Here is an 18,057-nt window from a genome sequence, read left to right as displayed (position 1 = left end):
ATTAACCTTGAATAGGCGCACGCCGCCGCTCCGTTCGGGGCCTGCTGGACGGAAAATCCCGGTGGGTTTGTCCTCGTCCTTAGCTCCCGGTCGCTGCCAGCGGCCTCTGGCTCATTAAAAAGCCATTTTTCCCCCTTTGTGAAACGGATTGGGAGCTCCGTAGTCTGTATTTCCTTTTCGTTCCCCCCCTCCTCCTACCGAAAGGAGGAAGCGAATTGCGGGCACGCAGGTATGACCGTGACATTCACGTTCATTATGTGTTTTTTTGAGGGTTTTTTTTTAAAGCACTCCTGGCTGTTAAGGGGAGAGAGCATGGAAGGTTTTTCCATGCACCCGTAGATCGGGTGTGAGCACCTTTTAGTCCAGCCCATTAAAAAAAAAAGGAGGGGGAGGGGAGCTTACAAAAGGTGTCTCTAATATCCTCCAGGCTCTGGTAAAATGCTCAGAAGAAGGCATAAGAAAATGCTTATTTTGAAATAACTACTCCGTGGGCTCACATGTCAAGCTTGGCATTCTTTTCCCAATTTTCTGATCGGAGGAATATTTTTTTAAGAATGAGGCCTGTGCTTTATTCTGCACAGACATGTCAGAAATGCTTAATGTGTGCCCATTCTTCGTATTCTATCCGTCGGGGTTAGCTGGTTTATGTGAATTAAAAATATGAATTAAACCCGAACAAATGTACATTGCTGATACAAAAAGGCCCAGTTCTGAGTTGCTATAGATCAGCTATGTGCTTATCATATGGAATTTCTTTACTCCTGATTTGAATATGTTCACATTAAGACCTGAATTGTTCTTCCATATTCATATGAACAGTGTAGTTTTTAGAGATATTTTCTTTTTTCTTACGGAAATGCAGGATGACATTTTATGGGACCAGGAATGCTCGATATGCGTTCCCATTCCATTGATCTATTTGATATTCGTGTAAAGCCACACCTGACATGGCTCTGTGGGTACATGCCTGTATCCATCGCAGGGGCTTGTATGTTTCATGCCAGAGTGCTGACAGAGTGTGAGCTTTTTGACAGATGAGAAATATTGGTAGTTTTTTTTGCACCGAAATGTCTTCCACTGTGGTTGAAGCCTTGAAGAGAGCATTTGGCTCAGGGGCTGTAGTCCCCTGCATGGTCAGTGTGCCAGCAGCCCTCCAAAAGCCATGGGTGCAGGTAACCCATATTAGCAGCACGACAGCATAGGTTTGATCAGGTCCAGCATTAGTATTTATTAGGGATTATTGATCTGTACGGAGGAGAACTGTGGGTGACTCCATTTTAATTTACTGGCTCACTTTATGTGCCTGTGGAATGGAAAGCGGGTCTTGTTGATCAGTATTTCTGCAGGTGGCTGTCTAAACCGAGCGAGACCTCAACCTGTCATACTCAGCAACCGAATCTGCCTTATTCAGGCTCTGCAGCTTGATTCTTGAAAGGTCATTGATGCTCCTTTCCCGTTTATTTGAGGTCAAAGACTAGACAGATGCTTGCCTGTGAAGGGGGTGCTAACTGATGCAGACTAACAAGTTTGCAAATAGGATTCAATCCCAAGTGTACAACACTGAGGGACAAACAAAGGCCGTAACAGAAAGCGCATGCACTTGTGATAACCCCCCCAGTCGCTCTAGTCATGTGCTCCTGGTCCTTCTGCTGTCTGGAAAAAAATGTCAGAACAAAGCAAGAGAACCACGTTCAAGGATTCTGTGGGAAGTGTAGTTTCTATTTGCAGTTAATCCAGCCATGTAAGACAGCCTGGGAAGTTAACTTTTTTTCTTTGCTTTTTAAGTGAGAAAAATTCCAGGGTGTCAAAAAAGGTTTTATTTTTCTGGTTAGCCAAGTCTTGATAACATCTTATCACATGATGTAGCAAGCTGTGTATTGCCAGTGTGGAGTGCTTGTGTGGTGAACAGAGTTAGGTCGGCTCTTTCTCGTTTTGATATATATTTATAGGCTGATACTTAGTTACCTTATGAGCCAGTTTGAGTTAAAGCCGGGACAAAAGAGTCCTTGTGAGGAAGGTGAAAATTGATGGATTGGTATCTTCTGAGTGTGTCGGACATCTTCATTGCTTCTGTCTTGGTGTGGGTCTTTTGGAAGCAAAACCTGACTTGTTTGATGTCAGCCTTTTTGCTGTCATTTGTAAGGAGGGGTGAAATCAGATGATGAAGTCACCTTTGCTCTGATGTCTGTTGCAGCTATTGCTTCTCCTGGCTGAGCGCTGCAACTGTTACCTAGGAAGGATAGATCCAAGGGATGAGAAAAGGATTCATAAAATACTGGAGGAGGGTTCATTGTTCCTTGTGCTTCCTGGGAGGAGCAGAACTAGAACCCTGCTGTCATTGCATTTCTTCCCAAGGTATATGGGCAGGAAAGAGTGAGCAAGGATTTTTCACCTCTTTGCTGAGCAATTTGTTAGATTGAATATGTTCTCAGAAGTTGGTAACTGGGTGAAGCCTTGAATGGAAGGATGGGGGGTTACCAGCAGCTGCTTCTCCTTTGGCTGTTGGGAAAAATGACTTCTCATGCATGCTGCTCTCATTGCTCTGTCAGGGATGTTACAAGGGTTTTAACATCTCTGCAACAGTAGGAACCCCGTGGCCTTCATGTATCTCTTTCAAGCTGTACCTCTGTCTACTGAAATCTGACTATTTTTATTTCTCTATTTATATTTTTGTGGTCGTGAAATCACTCAACCATATGGATTTCTACCTTGAAATAGTTCTCAAGTAGGGTATTCTTTGTGTGGGTTTGTATTGCTGGGTTTGCAGGCTTTCCCTGAACAAAAAAACCCATGTGTTAAGCCTGTCCCTCAAAAGGAGGGAGCTAAGCTTCCAGTTTTCCACTTGCTGATACTATCAACCTGCTCATTATAGTAGGAGAAGAGATAGGAGCTTGAAGTTTTCTTTTGTTCTTCACCTAGTTGCTCTTACACTGCTTACAGATGTACCTTGTTTCTCAAATGGGACAAAAATAATCCTGAAATACAAAGGGTAGTCATGCAACACATGACTAAAAATATCAGTATAAAAATAGAAGTCTCAAAGTTTGCAGTTTGAGAATTTTCATCTAATGACTGTAGAATTGATTTTTTTTTTTCCTTCTCTGAGCTTCTGGGAAGTAGAAGTGTTTCAAGTAACACCAAGTCCTTGCAGACAGCAGTACTTATTGTAACTCTAGCCAAATGTCTTGATGGTCTGCAGTAAATAATGGCTTGGCTAACACTTGCCATGAAGAGTTTTTGCTCCATGTGTGACTGTCATGGGTCTGTAATTGGTTAGGCAGGGTTTGTCAACTTGGAGGGTGAGGAAGGCAGTTTTATTTGCTTTAGCTAATTCTGATGTTGACCACATACTCTTGGTTGCAAAATCTAAAGGACAGTCTTGTAATAATTCGTTTTGGACTCTGCAGAAGAATGTTTCGGTGGTGCCAAACTTGGGATTTGTTGAAGTTTTTCTTTTCTTCTTAGATTCACTGGGTTTTTTCTGTATTGTAAAATCTCTTGAAAGCACAATAGCTTGGTAAGCCTATATTGCTGTGTATTGTTTGGACAGAGTGTGATGGCTCTTTAGAAATGGTTCATGGAGGAATAAAGTCTGTGAGTTTGTTGCTCTTTGGTGGTTATTCCACCAGCCCCTACATAAGAGCGACTGTGTTTGAGGTAGCAGTGGTGTCTAGGTGGCAGTTTAGTTTAATGCTGTGTGGTGTCCAGGTGGGTGTGTGGGAAGAGCCTTGGATAAAGGGCACCCTGGGCGCCTTCAGCGAGCAGGAATGAGTGGGGCTGTTGAAACTGGCAAAGCCATTGAGATAAAACCACCTGGTGTTTCTCAACCCAGCTAGGGTAGGGCCCTCTCTTGCTTTGATAGCAGTTTCTGCCTAATTGGTTTCTGAAACTGAAAGCTGCCCATCCTGCTTTCCTTGCTGGAGAGAGGAAAATCACTCCCTTCCAGAAGCCTGCTGAGCGTTATGTGTCTGCCTGTCGCTCATCCTAGCCCTGTCCAGCTTTCTGACTGCTGCTGGCTGAGCAGCTTTCCTCATTCCTAGATTGGAAAGAAATGCACTGAGGGGGGCAGCTAATGAGCATGTGTGCCTGAGTGGAAAGTGTTTCATGTTACAGTGCCCCAAAGTTGTGCCTTGCAGTCTGAAAAGGAATAGAACTGTCTGCTGTACATAATTCTGATGCTGACAGACTCTTTCCTCTTCATTCATACCATTAGCTAGTTGAGCATTCCATTTTTGTTCTGCACCTTGCTCTTCCCTACACTGCTTCTTGGAGGTGATCCCCTCTTGTATTACTCCTTGATTCACCTTGTGTGTTTCCTAGCAATGTTGGAACTGTCTTGTTCACCTGTTGCCACAGCTATGGCTTTTGAGTGTGCTCCTTGCTGTATGCATCCTGGCTCTGGAGGTTGTTGTGTCACCTCATCTGTCAGCTTGATAGGGCCCTGTAGGTATCACAAGCAGTGCCAGGGAGATGAGAAAAGCTGAAGACCACCCCACAGCCTGAAGAGTTTCCCTGTATTGCCCCAAAAGAGTTCTTTCATTTTCTTGTATTCTATCTTTAAGAGCTTGTTTAGATAAAATATAAAGGAATTTTCCAATACTGGTGTTCAGTTTACTCATCAGAGATCTTCATAGTGATATGAATCTGTGGGATATTGGCTGTTGCTGTTCCCTCTGCCCATGCTCTGTCTTAAACTGGATGGGTGGCTGAAGAAGATTCTGAAGGTGTACGGGGTGTCTGTGTGCAAAAAGCCTGCAGTTCAAGCTCAATGCTGTAATCACCTGTAGCATTTTCTGAAATGAATTAATGCTAAACCCCGTGGTTATTTGAACACAGTAGCTAAACTGTGCCGGGTGCTTGTAGAACACTTGAAGCCTCTTGGTTCAAGCTATTGGAGTGTTTTTGTTTTAAATGACTGAGTCCCATTTTAAATTGAAATCTGTTACCTCTGAAAAGTCTGTTACCTCTGTTATCTACATTTCTGTAGATAACTCAAAACTTGAATATTTTTCTGAAGTTCTCTCTCTTTAGATTTTGTTAAAAAGATTTAAAAATCAACTTTACGCTGAGGACTTTTAGTCACCCATAGCTAGTGTGGGAAGTGCTAAAGTGGCTGTCTCCTGCAGCAACGATATGGCTGGTGGAGTTACTTGGCTGCTTTCTGAATTTAATGAGCATCAGCCTGCAGCAGCCTTGAAAGACAAACAAACTTTTAAAGTCAAGCAACTAGGAAATGGAAAATATTGAGAGTTTGATTGCTTCACAGAATATCCAAGTCCACTCAAAATTCAAAGATTTGTCTCTTCAGAACTTGTTTTAGAAAGCTGCACACATAGGTACTGTTTTATTTATGTATGTTGAAAATAAATGCCAATTACAACATTTACAATGTGATGAATAAAGATACTCTTTCAGCCATAAAGGCTCAAATCCCACAGTGTACAGGTCAGACCTCCTTTCTTCAACACCAGACACCCTCTTGTCACTTCCCATCCCACAGAGATTGTTTCCAAAGTGCTGCCTGCTGCCGTTGGGGGAGGTGGAAGTTTGGAGGCATAATGGTCTGTGCCAGTTTATATTTTTTGAATTTATTTAAAATGTAACTGCTTGAGTGCACTGTAGCAGTCTGATCTTGAGGTGAGAAAGGTGTGAGATGTGGTAGCAAGATGCAAATCTGTGAGAAGTGGCTACAACATCATAGTTGTGCTCAGACAATTGTTCTCGTCAGTGCTGCTGGATCTCATTAAACAGAAGCCTGGAATGAATCTCTACCTGAAGCTTTTATAAACTTTTGGGTAATAACAATTTGCTTTCAGCACCTCTTCAGAATCCTTCCAGCCCCCATAGGTGATAGCTTACCATGCCACAGAGACAGGGTCATTATTTAGGTGTTTGTCATGAAAACAGTGCATGTTGGACTCAATCCTGTATCCTATAGGTGTTGCTGTTCTGTCAGGGTAGTAGGGGAGGTGACATGATTGTATTTCAATAGAAATCCGTGTTGGAGACCTTTCTGAAAGCAGTCCTGTATCACTGTGAGAGCTGTCAGAATTGTGGATGCCCGGAAGTCATACTGCTGTGCCTCTACAAGAAGTGGACAGTTATTTTTCTTGTATGTTCAGTGCTATCACAGAATCTTTTCATTAGGTGCTCTTGCCACAGATGACTTGTCTGTTGTTCAGAAAAGGAAATAAAGCAAAGCAGTTCACTCTGTACTTTTATCTCTTGCAGACGGGAAGTAGATCTAAGCATTTAAGGCAATTTGTGTTCTCACCTAGTCTGTCTTATAATGGAAGAAAGGAAAGTGGTAAGATAGCTTGTCAATGTCAAGAACTCAGGGCTATTTTTTTTTTTTTATTTTTTTAACAAAAGCCATACAGCAGCAGCTCCTTCGGAAGGGTTGGCTCCAGTCCTTGCCAGGAGCTTTGCTGTGTCTCTGTGGCAGGGACTGTGTGTTTTCTGGCTTGGTTCCATCAGCTGAGGGAGGGGCTGTGTACTGTGTATCAGTGCCAGTGCTTCCTGCACAGGTGAAAGGGGGCTGCCAGTTATTTTCTACGTTGGTTAATTTCTAGATGATTTCCAGGGTTTCTGTGTGAGTGATACAGAGTCAGGTCTCCTGAAGGATCAGTGATACAGGACTGCAGTGGGCCTTGGTGCCTGCCATAGGAAATTCACTTCAGCTTGTGAATTTCTCTCCGAAGTGAGAACACACAGCTAAGAAAAATACACCTTTTTACCTTTGTAATATGTCTGAATAGGGCTGAGTTTCTCTGTCTTTGAAGGGTATAATGACCAATGTAGCATTGGTGAAAGTATATTTGTGTCTGAAAATGTCTCTTAGACTTGATATGTCACAGAAATATGTAGTGATATAGTTACATTGCCTGACATGTCTTTTCAGGCATTTGGACTGAGATGGAGAAATGTTTTAGTAGCCCAAGTGCCTGATAGTAGATGGTCATAATAAGAGACCTGATGATGAAAAGGGAAAGGGAGGATGCTGCTCATTGTTGCTCCTGGATAGGCAATGCTGTGGAGGGTATATAGGACTTAGACATTCTGGCCCTGCACTGTGCTGTTGTACATACATGAGGGTAAATGTTGGAGTGCAGCTGCAAAAATTGCCAGTCTTGGGTCAGAGCACTTAGAAGGAGAAAAGTTGGGTGTTGGCTCTGAAGTTGTAAGCAGAAGGGAAGCAGCAGCTGAATTTTTCCAACCAAGGCAGACTTCTTTCAGCCATATCATCTCTTTTCTCTTTTTTAGTAGGAATATAATTCTTGTCAGATACAAGCCCTGTAGCTCATAGTAATGTCTTTTGCCAGGAATGCAGGCAATTGTTTAATTTTCAGACAGGCCAAGAATATGTTTTGCAGAAAGATGAACTGTGACTGTTGCTGCAGAGAAGAATTTGGTTTTTCTTGCTGTGTAGAAGGAGGAAAACTATTTAGTCACAGTTGATAGTGTCAGTCTGGTTTTTTGATTCACACCCTCCTGTAAACATTTACATGCAGCATACAATGCTATTTGCACCCCATCTCATCTGCTTAGTTGTTTTAAGTGTCTGTTTAAGAAAAGCAGCACAATGAATTGACCTGTGTGAGCAGGTTTCCTAGAGGGAAGAAGGGGTCACAAATTCATCAGCCTAAATAAACTGAATATTTGGATGTTGACCAAGTAAATGTGAATAATTTGGCATGGATCTGTATCCCCATGAATGAAGCCCATAACCATAAATGTATTTCCTCAATTTATGGGGTTCAGTATCAGCATCAGAAAAATGTTTTGTGCCTCACTTAGAGAACAAAGCTTTCAGGCAGAGCAACCTCTGTGCAGGTGGGTAGATAAAATGTTTTATTTATATCCACAATTGCTCAGTTGAAACCTAAAGAAGCAGAAAATGCTGTTGTCCTTGAGAAGAATGAATCTGTTGACCATTTCACTTCTAATCTTGCCATCTTATTCATGATTGTATGTGCTGCCTTGGGAGCCACTGGTATGTATAGTCATGCACCATAGCAATTGCAAGTTAATTGTTTTTTCTGTCTTCCTCAGAGAATAGAACCTTCCTAATCAAATTCCAGTTCTGGAGACTTTGGAATAGATTTACCAATATGTTTTAGTAACTACAATGGATTGCAGAGCTGATCTGAGTCTTGGGGAAATGTTTTAGAGGCCCGTGGAAAGCTAGGTGATATTTTTTCTCTTTGTCAGGGTTTTCTAGTGAAACGTCTATTAAATGTACTGGAGACAAAAGCATGATGTTTGTGTGGAGTGGGAGAACTTTACTATTCTGGAAATTGTGGGCCCAAACTTCAGATGATACTGGTCAGTGAGAGGGCAGGGAAAGCTTTAATTGCAGCTCCCAGAATAAGGTGCTGTCAATTTTAGATTGAGCTCAACTTTAAACTTGCTCTTCCTTGCTCAGTGCAGCCGGCATGGGTTGGTTTGGGATTGTGTATAGGTTCTTATTCAGGTGTTGTGGGGATGGCAGTTGGGTTTGATGGACTCTTGAAGCTCACCAGCAGGAATGTCTGGATGTCATTCAAGCAATCAGAGCATGTTTCAGAAACGTATTGGGCTTAATGGAGGATCCTAGGGGAATCAATGCTGCCAAATCTGCAAGTCTCTTCTGTTTTGGGATAGATTCAACTTCAGTGGACTGAAGTTCCCTTCAGCTGGAGTAGCTGGCTTTCAGTGTCCATGAAAGCTGACAAGGTTCAGGCATGACAAGTGACATGGGATCTCTGGCAGCAGAACAGCAGCTGTTTTCCCAGGTGGCACATTTGAAATGCCTGTGGGGGTTTGGAGACAGGTACAGAGATTCATGAAGCAGCGAGCAGCATTCTCTATTTGGTGTCAGTGCCTTGGCTTTAAGCAATAGTTTGTGGATTTATTTTTTTTCTCTAATAACCCAGACTATTTTTTCAGTGGTAATGTTTGAGCAGTTAATGATTGACTGTAAATATTTATTACAGTGGACCAACCCTAAAAGGAAGTAGTGCAGAAATGTTTATGCTGTGACTATAACTTTTAATAATTATGGTACTTCAGAAATATTTACTGAAACAATGACACTGTCTGCATTTCAAAATATCTGGTGAAAGCTTAACTTTTATTCTTGCATTGTGGCATAACTGCAAAACATAAATTTTTTCTAGCGTTAATTTAAAACATATAGTATCTACATATGCTTTTTAGGTTTAATTTATTCTGACATTGTAGGGTGGAATTTATTTGTTTATTTTGTCCTTTTTTAAGTGATTTTTTTCTTAAAAGTGGATCTATGAAGGAGTTCCTGGCAGACTATTTCAAAATCAATAGATTCTAACTGAGAAAAGTCATGTTAAATTGTCCTCTAGCAGCTCCTGTTGCTCTATTGCTTTTTACGTGTATTTGATTATAGAGAGACACACACATATGCATGGTCAGAAATATGACATGAAGAAGAGGAGATGATCTAGAGTTCTGAGATCTGGGATTTAAACCTAGGCCACGTGTGAAGGCTTCTGCTTTAAATCAGACTGCTCTACATGTATGATTGCAAAAGTTTATCTTTACATGCAAAGGTGCTCATGGTATTCTTGTCTGAGTATCTGGGAAGACTGCTAAGGTGTATGTTTTAACTTGCTTGCTCTGGTTACTCACATTTCATGTACAATCTTCTGTGCTGTGGTGTTTCACCTCTGCCAGTGTTCTTGTGCACTGCTATGCTTCACTACAGTGGAGTTCTGAAGTTGTGGTGCCCTGGGCCTTGCTGCAGAAGTGAGCAGCCCTCAGCTAGTACTTTACAGGTACACCTTACACCCTTCAGAGTTAAGATATGCCAGTAAGGGGGAAAATGCCAAGGCTGCTAGGGGTGGCATCTGTGTCTGGTCTGCAAAATATTTTTCTGGGAAATATGAGGAAGAAGTGTATGGAAAATGTATCAGTAGCCAGTTAAATTGTAGAACTGATGGCAGGGTGTTCATGAAGTAAGGAGAACAAAAAGTTGATGGGAAGGACTTTGAGCTCTAGCTTCCTCAAAGACTGCTGTACAGAGGCTATTCCAGTTTTGCTTTGAGACTATAGAGGCAAGTTTTTATGACTGTATTTGAAAGTGCTGTGATTTCTAAGAATAGTAGGGAATAAAGGCAAGTATTTCCAAAAGTTCAGGTAATGTCCAGGATTTTGTCAGGAAGAGTGGTTAATGAAGGGATAGGGCATTTGTCTGTAGATGAAGAGGAGTAATTGGCTTTCATCTGGCACTGAAGAGAGCAGATGTTCCTGAACTCCTGGAGGTTTGTTCGTTGAAATCCATTGGATTTCTCTGGACATCTCTTGTGCTTTTTACCTTTGATTTCTTGTTTTGTCTGTGTTAATATGAAGCCATCTCATACTTAGGAAACCTTCAGTGAGTCAAATAATGGTAAGTTGTCCATTTTTGTTTTCTACAACTTCTTCAACCCAACTTGGAGTTATTCTGTGCACGGAAACTGCTTTTCCATATATATTGCGAGTATTTGTGCATAGGTGGAAAGTAAGTCATTAAACATTAAATATACAACTACCTCAAAATACCTTTCCCCCAGTCTAAAATGAAGATATAAAGAACTAGTGCAATAATTCTAACATTCTACCAGATTTGTAAATTATATCTGGAATGTTCTCCCTTATGAAATGTACCTCTTTGGATGTCTGGGGGTAGACTATGTAGAGTGTAACTCTTCAAATGTGAAGAATTGAGTGAAACTGTAGTGACATTATTGGAAGCTGGGCGGTCTGACTTGAGAGTTGGTGTCCCTACTGAAGGTTCAAGAGTGAATTTCTTCTCTAGGACACAGAAGAGTAGGCTGGTGCAGTTATGAATCACTTTTGCTTCAACTTGGCACAGATTTAAGAAAAAAAAATACTTCTTTGTGTTACTAGCATAAATAGCTGCAAACCTCCAGAAGTTGTTAAAAAATGCCCTTTTAAAAAATTTGGTGTTCCTCAGATTCTTACAAAGTGACCCATCCCATGGCTGTTCTTTGAAGAAAAGGATATGTAGACCACATAAATGAAACCTCTTAAAAGGAGATCAGCCGTGGATTGTGCTGGTAAATGGAGTCAGCTATGTGGCATGAAAGTTCTTGTTTAAAAACACATCATCAGCTAAAACCTTCAGATGTCTACTTGTACAGAATACTGTGATTTTTTTTTTTCCCTCCAGTAATTTTGTCACTGCATCATTTTCATTTCTTTGGCTTTATGCAGCTGAGAGCTCTTAGTTCCCTTTAAGTTAAACTGATGTTGGATATGGGTAACAACATGCAGTGCTGGAGAACTATTGTTAGGTAAAATTACTGAATGTGCTTAAAATAGGTGGCATTATATATATGTATAATTCAAGGCAAATGTCTGTATTCACACCTCCTGTTAATAGCTTGGATGTTATTCATTTGGGTGTTTCCTTATGTCAGCTGTCAAAGACAGGAAAGTGGATTAGGCAATGCCTTGATCTGACCCAATATGTCTGTTCTTACAAATCTTTATATTGTGTATGCTCACTTTCACAGTGTTAACTACTTTATATATCATGGCAGAAAATGACTTTTGTCTAAGAACAGGTCTGCAGCCATTATAAAATAAATGTTCTTTGAAGTCAGGATTCATGTCAGACCGGAAGGATGTGCAGAATCAGACCTTCTGCACTTTTGTTTAGTGTAGTAATGTTTTGTGTGTGAGTGATCTAAGTAAAATTTCTAGACTTATGGATTGCACTGTCAGAGGTGCTCCTAGGAGTAAGAAGCACGTGTTCAAAATTATCTTAACCAAGTGGTACCCTAAGTAGGATGAAGTGTAGGATGTCATCTGTTCTTCAGTCAGGTTTGACTGTGCTGATAACAGGTTTGGGGGTAACTGGGACAGTAGGAGATCTGCAGAGAAGAATCTGGGGTCAGGTATTTGCACAGTGGCCATGAGTCAGCCAGTGCTGAGAACCAGCAAATCTTTTACTGGATGTATTGATGGCAATGTCATGTAAAAGACATGGAGTTAGCCTTCCCCCTTCTTGGCATGCCAATGAGCCAAAGTACAGCATCTGGTTTTGGTATTGTACTGGGAGAAGAGTAGTTGCAGGCAAAGTAAAATGGTCAGAAGTCTAAAAAAAGTGCTTTAGAGGAACTTTGTTTCCCCTAAAGAAACTGAAGTGCTTTAGTGTTATTAGGGAAAACTGAAAACCCTTTGGATGATAGTTTTTTTTGTTTTTTTTTTTTAGAGGAGGTGGAAGGGAGATTTCTTTTGATAATGTCCTTTCAGTACATAAAAGATAGCTGGAAAGAAAAGGCAAAACTTCCCAACTGGAGATGAAACTATTTGTAGGCTTAAATTGTAGCAAACACTTCACTAAGCTAGTTAAGTCAACTCTTAAGAACAGGAGCACTGGAATAGATTAGGGAAGGCTGTCAGATTCCCTGTAGTGCCTGTTTGAAAAATGAAGATGCTTGCCAGGTAATTTATATATAGAAGTTTGGAGAGGTTTTAATTAAGACAGCCTGTAGTCCCTTATGGTATTACTTTATGTCATTCCAGTTATTTCTGCGTGGTCTTGGGAAGAATTTCAGTTACAGCACACTGATCCTCTTGCTTCTCCCCTTGGGATGAGGTAGCCTTGTGTTACTGGCAGCTTGCTGGCAGTGAGTGGATGTGGAGATAAGGATTTGTGAAACTGGTCACAGCTTTAACACTTAAAAGCAAGGTAGATTCTTGGAGAGGTCATCTAGTCCAGTCCCCCTGCAATGAGCAGGGGCATCTTCAGCCACATCAGATTGCTCAGAGTGCTGTCCAGTCTGACTTCAGAAGTTTCTGGAAATGGGGTGCCCACCACCTTTCTGTTCCAGTGTTTCACCACCCTCATTGTTAAAAAAAAAAAAATTCTTCCTAATATCTTTCTAATATCTAGACTCATAGAGCTTCCTTAGTGTTGGAGTTACGGTAAATGTACTGTATTTGGAAAAGCAGTTGGGGAGTATTTTTAGTTAGAGGTTTAAATCTGCTCTGAATTTCATTTTTTTGTGCAAGCATTGTTGAAAGGAAAGCTTGCTCTTTGGTAGTCCTGTACTGCATTTGACAACCACAGCCTTTCTGTGGGAGATTTCTAGATCTTGCTTCATGTGGGTCCTGAGAAAAGCAGTGCTTTCCTTCAGTTTTTCATCCTGTGGTTCTTGCTTCAACACAAAAGAATTTCGCACAAGTCAAGAACTGCTCAGAGCTTCAGGCAGAGACCAGGACCCCACTGCACCAGCTGCATAGGTAGCAAGCTTATGTTAGGGGTGTCTGTCTGCTCCAGACAACTTGGAGTGTATTGCTGTGTGTGTAATGCCAGTGCAAGAAGAATATTCATCCATTGATACATAACTGCTGGCTGTTCACAGCAGTTGCTTTAGCTTTAATGTAGTAAAGGGACAAGTGTTGGAAGACTGCGTGTAGAAACCAGATGTTGCATAGAACACAAACTAAGAAAGAAAACACATTCTTGGTCTTGTACATTTGTGGAGTGTAGATAGTTGTTACATTATTTTCATTTTATTAGCTCAAAATTCAAAGATTCAAAGAAGATCTTCAAGTGTTGCCTTTTGTCACTTTATTATCTAAATTTTTTAGGGATTTTAATTGACTTATATGTAGCTTTCTGGCAAGTAAGATGGATGTGTGAAACTGTTAAGTCTAGAATTGTCACATGAGAATCTATAAAGATACTTAAGAGCTGAAATGATCATCTATATTTTGGTAGATGGTTTCCCTTTTGATACAGAAGCTTTGACTAGAACTAAGGAAATGCTTTTTCTGTGCCTTGCAAAGCTATAGTCTTATTTTGTACACATGTGAAGTTACTGTGGAAGGTTGGAATCCTGAACTGTAAATACAACTGAATTGTAAAATTCTGTGGAGTCCTTGCGTCCACATTCCATATGATTTTGAATGTGAAAAAGTTAGTAGATGTCAAATTAATGTTTTTTTTTCCTTTTATTCTGCTAAAAAAAAAAAATAGAAGAAATGATGACTCACTAAAGTCCTCCTAAGGTACAGTAGTACCTAAATGCCTTCTATTTGTTCCATTTGAAATCTTTGGCTGATGGAAGGATTAGAAGGTTGGCTGTAAGCAAGGCTCTTGCTGGAGAGGGTCATGCTTCATTTCTAGGCAGTGCTTGGCTCAAGGCTGTGCTTTAGTGTTTGATCTGACTTCAACAGGCACAAAATAGTCCCATCTCTTAGGTGGCCTAGACTGCCAGGGCGTACAGTTCTTTTTTTGTCTGCAGCTGTCATTATCTGAATGATGGAAGAGTTTACAACTTGTGTATTGTGGGAAGCTTGTTCCCCTTCCCTGTTGGTAGCTGTGAGAGACTGGGATGCTTCTGCTGACATTCTTCAGTGCTGTGACAGCAACAAGAAGTCAACAAAGTAACCTGGCATCAGAAGAGAGAGCAAGGAAAGAAGTAAGGTAGAGCCTAACCAAGTGGTCTTTTTGGGTTATGGGAACCATTCAGATTGAGGTTTCTGAAAATGAGGCTTCAAATTAAGTAACAACAAAATTAAATGCTTAAATCCCCTCTCTTCCCTGAACTTGGCTGTGGGCATTAGATGAGTTTGAGGCTGTTGGTGAGCTAACTGAAATTTTAAGTTAATGCAGTTCTTATTATTAAAGTGCCTTTCTCATGAAGAGGAAATGGAGAAAAGTACTCACTCCTTCCCTTCCATATTTGTAAAATACTAGTAACTTGTCTTCATGTTTAAAGTCTCCTTTGGTTTAAATGGTCACATGTCACTTTCTTGGTCCTTTACATTTCTTGCACTCAGTATCTGTTGAAAGTGCAGGCAACCAGAACTCTTGAATGGAGTTCTCTGGAAAATGTTGATTTTAATGTTTGCAATACCAGAGTTCAGCTGATGTTACATTCACAAGAAGGGTATTTTCTTGTGAGTTTCAGTTCTGTGCAAATCTGTTTTACAAATACAGTGGTGTTTCTTCGAGGGAAAAGAGTAAGTGGAACAGCAAGCTTGATAATAGGTCTGGTTTAAAGAATGCAGCAACACACCTTTGGTTTAAATAAAGAAAGCAGTGAGAATTTAAAGTTTCATATCCTACCAATGTTTTAAATACATTTTTTGAACAGAACTTTGTGGATACTGTCTTGGTGCCTTTTTAGAGATGGTGGTAGAAGCATATGTAAGTGGGCTAAGTTTCTAGATTTGGACTAAAATTCATGTGCAGATCAGTGGATCCAGCTGGGAAGTTTTTAATTAAGCATGCTAATTAAGTCATGTGGTGTACCCAAAAGCAGCACTTTATTACAGGGGAGAAGAACAGTTTTCTTGGAGGCGAATGAAGGAGAAACACTTCATTGAGCCACTCTTCTAACTCGTGCCAGTGGGAAGAAAATATGGTGTCTAAAGTCACTCAAAAAAATCTGAGTACAGAAGCAAAATTTATACTCTTATTTTGCTGCATCTTGCCTTTTTCTGTTTTTAAACGGCCTTTAATATGGGACAGATTCTTTACTTTTGGCAGTCCAGGTGCCTTAACAATGGTGTGCTGTGGAGAGCCCGTGTGCTGAAAGCCTGGACTAGGTTGTGCACAAGGATGCTGGTGTGAGTGGGACAGGTGAGCAGCACAGCTGTCAGGGGGATAAGGGATTGTGGTGGGTGTTCTGCAGAGGAGACAGGGAAGGGAGCAGAGTTGAGCTGCAGCTCAGGATACATGTGGAGAGCTAAACACCCACCTGATTACTTGGGCTTCACAAAAAGAGCAGTTCAGTCTGAAGCACGAGCTGGGATATCAGGGAAAGGCAAATTGGGAAGTGAAACTGATGATCTTTGTCTTAACTTTAGTAAAACAGTCAGATGTAAATGGTATTTTCTTCTCTGTAAGTACCATGGGGGCAGAGTGAGCAAACATTAATTGCTGCTTTTACTTCTCTCAAGTACACTGCCTGAGTAAAAATAACAGCACTGAAGTTACCAAAGGATATATTTTCTACTGAAATGTCTCTACTTTCTGTTCTCCCCACCCAGTGGAAAAGGTTTTTTAGAATGTTTTTCCTCAAGAAAAACTATGCATCTTAGACTTGTCTTGACTGAGTGCATACCCAGGGCTATACAATATAGCATCCTTCAGTAAGAAGTTGCTGGACTTGAGAACCTAAAAGATATTTTTTACTTTTTCAGTTATTGTAAGATATATGAGAAGTTAAAGCTGCTAAGCTTTCATGATTATATAACACTAGCAGCATAAACTCAAAAAACCAACCTCAGACGTGCTCAGGGGACGTGCTGGTGTATATGGAGACATCCTTTGTTGTGGCTTGAAGAGAAAGCCTTGGTGCTCTTGTTAAAGAACAATTGTGTGCCTTCATCCAGACCACTAAAGTGACTGAAATAAAGCTAAAGTGAATAAATAGAAACATTCTAATCTAGTTATTCATGAACATGTATGAAATGTTTCTTTGTGGCTAGTAGTAACTAGAGCAGCCATGAAGCTTTATCAGATGTTGAATTGTCTTGACTTGCATTGAGTTCAGGAATTTTCTATAGCAGCAGACTTATTTTCCAGTTTCCTGTTTAGGATTTGAGACCTCTACAAAAGCATTTTGTCTGTGGCATAGCATAAAATTTTCTCCTGAATTTTTTTCCATTAGGAGAAAATAAATAAAATAAACTCTATCCTCTATTGAATTTGTCTGACTTGTTCAACTTTTCTGCCATTCTTGAAGAGACATTAATATTTTTTGCCATTGCCTCTATTAGAAATGCTCACAGATAATTTAGGGGAATCCCCTTCTCATTTTCAAGTCCATAACTACCAATGTTCTGCTTGTAATCCAGGTTAGGGATTATTAGTATTATGCAAGGAACATGTATCACTTGAAGTTTAAGTTGCTTTTCACTGTCACTGTCCCTGTTTGTGCAGCCTGGTTGGAACTTGGATTATTTGACTTTTAGAGGGAGGTTGGAAGTAGTGTCTGACATGAGAGACTGTACTGACTGGTACTGCATGTTAAAATGTGGTGGAAACCAGTTTGATTTGAAAGTATTACAGGCATGTCTTACCTTCTGAATTTTAAAGTATTACAGTTATTTTTCTGTGGAATTCCTGAGATGAATGGGGTTATCCTGTTAGAACAGCCTTCTGTAAGCCATCAGTGTGACACCTTAGACTTTTAAATTCAGTGTTTAGAGTATTTATGTATGAATTCACTGTCTAGGAGGAAAATGGGGGACAACACTTAAAAGTCATAATGAAGTACTGATTTTTCATTGGTTTTTGGAAAGTACATGTCAGGCTTTCTGCAGAATATCTTTATCAAAATTGTAAGCCTTATAAATGAAGGCTGTTAGATTCTGTTTTAAACAAAATTTTATGTCTTAGTCTGATTTTTTTCTTTAGTAGTTTTTTGTATGGTTTGTTTTGATTTTTTTTCTTCTTGTAAGTAATAAATTAAGTGTGCCTCTTGCTTTTAGCGAAACAATATATTCTAGGTGTGGATAGAAGAGTTCTTTCTCTGATCTTCTTGACGTGTTTTCTAAAAGAATTTCGTGAAGGGGAAAAGAATTGAAACCAAAACTCGTTTTGGTCAGAATGCCTCACTTATTTCCACTTACTGTTCTCACATCCCTGACCTACTAACAGCAACACCTTTTCTAGAAAGCTGTTTTTCTCTCAAGGCATTAGGCAAAAATCTTGGACAAGTTAAGATTGTTAGTGTTCAATGTGGTTGATTATGAAAATGATCAACTACATTGAACCTGTTTTCTAATGCTTCTGCAGGTGAGGAGGTTCAGCATGATAAATGCCGAGACAAGAGCAACAGAAATTAATTTTGGCAGGGTCTTAACTCTAATCAAGTAGTAAAACATCAGTACAGTTTGTGCTGTTCCCAAGCATAGGTAGCCTTGATGAGCTTTTGTTTGGATCATGACTCACTACACTTTTCTTTATTTCAAGTTCTGTTGGATTTGGATAAAAGTGCATGCAAGTGTCTGCTTATCATGTTGTATTTATTTTTAATGCAGTGTTGAGATATGCCAGTTTGTGTTTTTATT

The 18,057-nt window shown here is 40.2% G+C and overlaps 1 protein-coding gene across 2 annotated transcripts in view; it reads left to right on the top strand.

Moving 5' to 3' along the window:
- The window catches only part of GSK3B (glycogen synthase kinase 3 beta), a 148,733-nt gene that overhangs the window by 339 nt on the left and 130,337 nt on the right, over positions 1-18,057 (top strand). The window lies entirely within an intron of this gene.

Source organism: Melospiza melodia, chromosome 2 (assembly GCF_035770615.1).
Source record: "Melospiza melodia melodia isolate bMelMel2 chromosome 2, bMelMel2.pri, whole genome shotgun sequence".
Taxonomy (NCBI): Eukaryota; Metazoa; Chordata; class Aves; order Passeriformes; family Passerellidae; genus Melospiza; species Melospiza melodia.
The sequence above is the reverse complement of the archived record's forward strand: the minus strand, read 5'-3'. Positions and strand labels throughout refer to the sequence as shown.